A 5,158-nucleotide genomic window follows, 5' to 3' on the forward strand; every position below is an offset into this window, starting at 1 on the left:
GCATATCGAATGTTGCATTGTTTCAATATCTATCAACAAATTATCCAATAAACAACAAGTAAAAATTATATAACTATTATTTGGTGTTTGCTAGATATATTATAATATACTGTGAACACTATAAGGATACATTATATAAGCATGAATTGTAAGAACATCGTTGGAGTCATCAGAGTCACCGCGTGCGCGCTCGATCGTCAGGTTAATAAGCAACAGTTTTTAATGCGGTCAGGACATGGATGGGTTATCAATGGTAATACCGCTTGGGATCGAAATTATCGCAGAAGGATTCATGAAAGTTTGGAATGTGTTTGACAACCTTCGATATCTAGTAGTTTATGAGACATGAAAAAATTAGGAATATAAGTATATTTTTGTAAACATTATGATTTTCTCATTTTTCACCTTCGCATAATAATTTTCAGTATTTGATTACTATCAATATTTAACAGTGATTTTATTATCAGTATTCACCAGAAATTAAGTACTGGCCAAAAAATTACTGAATTACTGGTAATATTTAATCACTATAAATTTTTCAGTATTTCTTAGTATGATATTTCTATAAGAATAGCTCATAAGCATAGCTGATTAAGTCCTAGGTTGAGGCTACAAGCTTTCAGCTTCTGAATTCTGAGGTCAGCACTGTTCCTCCGGACGCCATTTGACTGCTTTTTCCGCAAAAAGATGATCATCCTCCGAGATTTCGACCTATACGGGGAATATGATAAGCTCAGAACTAACCATAAACATCTTCCATTCGTTTTCATTCACACAAATCATTCAAATTCCATTCAGATCATTCAAAGCCGTGAGAACTCGGGAAGAATCTCAATTTAATGCGTTTCGGTTTACATACTGAAAAGTGGTCCTGTTTCAACACCTTATTTAGCAAGTCAAACAGGTTGCCAAAAGTTTTCCCCAACGTTTCGGGCAGTCTTAGATGTACTTTTGGTTTGTATTTATGTGTAGAAAACGTGTGGAGTTGGTTTTATCCATTTTCCCGAGGAATAAGAAATTAGCTTTTTTTAACATGGTCTATAAACCATGTTAAAACCTAGATAGACAGAGTATACTAACGCAGAGCATACTAACGCAGCATGCAGATTATTAAATGGATACTTGGCGTTATTGTTACAACTGTACGTTTCTAAAATAAATTTCTATTTATTATTATTTCTATCTATTTATTATTATTTATTATTATTTATCTATTTATTATTTATTTATACATAATTATAGTCAAAGTACTAGGTTTATATTTCTATAATAATTCTTGATTAATTGCATTCTCTTTCCGGCAAAATAAGCAGCATATTTCATGATATCTCAATAAATAAAGGATTCTCAATAAAGAACATCACGCTGCTATTTGTGGTAACATTATTGTTCCTACGTTTTACTGCACTGCGTTAACCGTGCGGTTAGATAGATTAGAATAGAATTATTATATGTAATAATTTTATAGGACTGTAAAAATAGCTTTAAAATTGAAACCGCAACAGGTTTCTGTGATAAAAATATTAAAAGAGAGAAAATGATAGAAACCGATGGGATATGTAGGTAATCTAATTGTTTTTTATTGTTATCTATCGTTCCCTGTTAGAAGAATATTCCATTATTTTAATATAATAGAAATCCTATAGAGACTTAGCGTATCTTGTCGTTTTGTTAGAGTCTATTATGAATACATCACTGAAAATGTATCGTAATTAATAATGCATTGATAAGAATAATAGAAGAAACTTAAAGTTTTTACTACGGAAAAAAAATTTGCTATATATAGATAACTAAACATAATTTGCTGCATTAACTACTTTTTTGTTATAGGAACCATTTTTCTTGTTATCATAATAAGGAAGTAGGTTCTTGTAGCAAGGAAAACGTAGTTGATATAGCTAATTACATTTAATTGTCCATATATCCATATATATCCATATGTAATTTGTTTGCTGCTGCAGCAAATCCTTTTTTTCCATATACATTATAGGTATTTATCTTCGAACACAGAATGTGCCATATAATTATGACTAAATTTCATCTGCTTATAACGACCTTGTTTAATCGATAAAATCTTAAGAGTTTAAATTGCGTCGTAATGAGTTGCAGAAATGGGGTAAATAAAAACGATAAAATGTGCAATTACTATTATAATGAATGCAAACCAATGTTTTTGTGTGAATGTATAATTATTGCGCTGACGCACGCGCATATATACAACTTCAAATTACTACTATAAATACTACTTCTTACAAATACTACTTCTATTTTCTTGTTATAAAGTTCATTTCAACCGTGTTGCTTGCTAGTTACACAAGTAGCCAGTACTGAGTAGCATCAGATGTGGAAAGTTCCGTATTGCTTGCTTCGCGGGAATATATATCGATATATTGAATTGTAAAAACTCAAAATCAATTTTTTCAAAAAATTTAAAGACGAAATTTGTATGTGTGAAATATTCTTATATTTTCTTTGTATATACAGAGTGTCTGACGTAAGCCCTACAAAACTATATGTGAAGATAAAGCACGAGAAAAGAACCTGAACAAAGGAATCCCTAACATTTTATAAATAACTACGTAAAATAACGAGAAACTGATTTCGAGAACCGATTTGGAGAACCGATTATTTGGAATGCTTAATACTTTCTTTAAAAAAATTTTGACGGTAATATTAGCGTTTATATACTTAATAAAAAAGATTAATGAACCAACCTACGCCAATGTTGTGGGACAAGTTCTGTTAACACGAGATATCATCAAAATTATTCGAAATGCGATTGCTTTTTTGCCACACGTTCGCCATACATCTAAAAACAATTATTATCACGCTGTTCGCATCCTTACTCTGTCTTGAGCTATCAGACGATATCCGTCTTTGCTAAAAGACAGTAGCGTTTTAATCATTTTCGATGAGATCTTGCGCTTATAAGGCATAGTCCAACAACGAGCGCTCAGATTTTTTTCATTAATATCTCGAAATTTTACGTAGTTATTTGCGAAATGCTAAAGCTCTTCGTGCTCAGGTTAATGTATTAAAATAATTGAATGTAGAAAAAAATATACACGAGGAAAATATAAGAATATATCACACGTACAAATTTCGTCTTCATATTTTTGAAAAAATCGATTTTAAATTTTCAGGTAATTCAATATATTAATATATATTCCTGCAAAGCAAGCAATAATTCTACTTTCACAAATGTGCTTTCGTGTACCTTGAGTCAAACACTGTATATACGCTGCATTTTTTTCTCATAATTTGTTACACGATCGTCAATGGTATTAACTATTTAGCATTTTTTAAATTCTGCGTCGAAAGTTTCTCAAAAAGGGTAAGTGTTTAAGTTATAAAGTTAGTTTAAGCTATATAGTTATCTATTTGTTTCATATAATAATTTTATATACACGTACAGAAATTAGTATAATAATTATAATTATAATTAATATAATAAATAGTATAATAATCAAGTGCCGTGGTCGCGGCGCGACGCCGAGTACGTATCGAACAAAACAACGCGACCGTGTAAGCTTATCTGGAATTTTTGGATCGATTGGTCTTCCAAGTCAAATATCTCAAGTACGAAAACTATAATCAAAAATCTAATGAAAGTTTCCTGATATAATAGCGCGCGCGTAATTTACACCAAGTTTGATTAAAGTTGGTGCAGGCAATACGGAGATCTCGAAATTTCGTCCGCTAAAACGCCTTTTTATTTTCGCGCAGATTCTCATTTTTTTTTCTCAGACATACGTACGCACGCACACAAGCGAATCAGTTTGTCCATCAGGCCGCATTTGCATCGCCAAGCGATTTAGCTTCAGATCACATGTATACGCACGCACAGAAGCGACGCGCGTTTGTCCGTCAGATTGCGTTTGTAATATACAGGGTGTCTCACACTCTCTTCTGGGCACTTTGTGGAGACGTAAAATGGGTTGATATGAACATAAAAATCCTATACCGTTTTGCGATATTTGCAATAATTATCGAGATATTAATTGTAGAAAATTTGTGAATGATCATGCAGGATATGGTAAATGAGTTATAATAGCGACGATTGTCGTCGTGTATACTTTAGGTTAAATTGAACAAAAAAGTCCTCTACCATTTTGCAAATAATCACATAGATTTTTAATTATTAATTAAAGAAAATAAGTGGATTATCACGCAAAATCGTGCAATAATTTTCTTTAATTAATAATTAAAAATCTATGTGATTATTTGCAAAATGGTAGAGGACTTTTTTGTTCAATTTGACCTAAAGTATAAGTACACGACGACAGTCGTCGCTATTATAACTCATTTACCATATTCTGCATGATCATTTACAAATTTTCTACAATTAATATCTCGATAATTATTGCGAATATCGCAAAACGGTATAGGACTTTTATGTTTACATCAACCCATTCTACGTCCTTACAAAATTCCCGGAGGAGAGCGTGAGACACCCTGTATATAGGCTGCAATAAGCAACATGTTCACGAATTTACGTTAGACTAGAGGAAAAGATTTATGATCGACTATTAGATGTACACATCAAGCTGTAATTACAATTTCAAGTATATTTTCTTATAGTTTTCTATCAATCTGCGCTTATGAAGTCCGCGATCCGCATTGCAAACATGTCATCTGAATTTAAAATTAATTGGCGAGAAAGAAAAGATTTAAATAGATGAAATATTATAAAGATTTCCGTATTGTGTGTGTTCTTTTTGCATAAGTATCTTATTAAAAAATTAGAATGCGCGAAATATTTAGCCATAATGTATTACAACCTTTAAAATAATACGATAGAAAAATATCCATTCTTGACGTAACGACTTTACGATAGATTACGATACGCAATTTATGAATTTACAATTAATTTTTTATGATTGACTAGACTTCCGTTAATTCATAATTATGGAAAAAGAAATGATATGAAACGATCGTTAAGAGAATTCGTTTCTGTGAATAGTACACCTAGATAGACAACAATATTATTTCTTTTTGTCGTGATTACTTGGGATTGATTCTAATTATATTTCAACGATTGAATAAGAAAGAATGATAAAGAACGATAGAACTTAGAATTCGATTAAGAGAGTTATAGACTGCACCGATCAGAATGGATGCATTACGTGCGCAATAAACATTAAATCAATCATGTATT

The 5,158-nt window shown here is 31.3% G+C and overlaps 1 long non-coding RNA gene across 5 annotated transcripts in view; it reads left to right on the top strand.

Moving 5' to 3' along the window:
* Positions 1-2,267: 2,267 nt before the first annotated feature.
* The window catches only part of LOC116845672, a 23,296-nt gene continuing 20,405 nt past the window's right edge, over positions 2,268-5,158 (top strand). For 4 of the 5 annotated variants that reach the window (XR_004378298.1, XR_004378297.1, XR_004378300.1 and 1 more), the window contains exon 1: positions 2,268-3,334. This is a non-coding gene — a long non-coding RNA (uncharacterized LOC116845672). The remainder of the gene's footprint in view (positions 3,335-5,158) is intronic. The other variant, XR_004378299.1, reaches the window with a different exon arrangement.

The sequence above is a fragment of the Odontomachus brunneus genome, unplaced genomic scaffold (assembly GCF_010583005.1).
Source record: "Odontomachus brunneus isolate Ranch 3 - 2012 unplaced genomic scaffold, Obru_v1 Obru_scaffold_055, whole genome shotgun sequence".
Lineage (NCBI taxonomy): Eukaryota > Metazoa > Arthropoda > Insecta > Hymenoptera > Formicidae > Odontomachus > Odontomachus brunneus.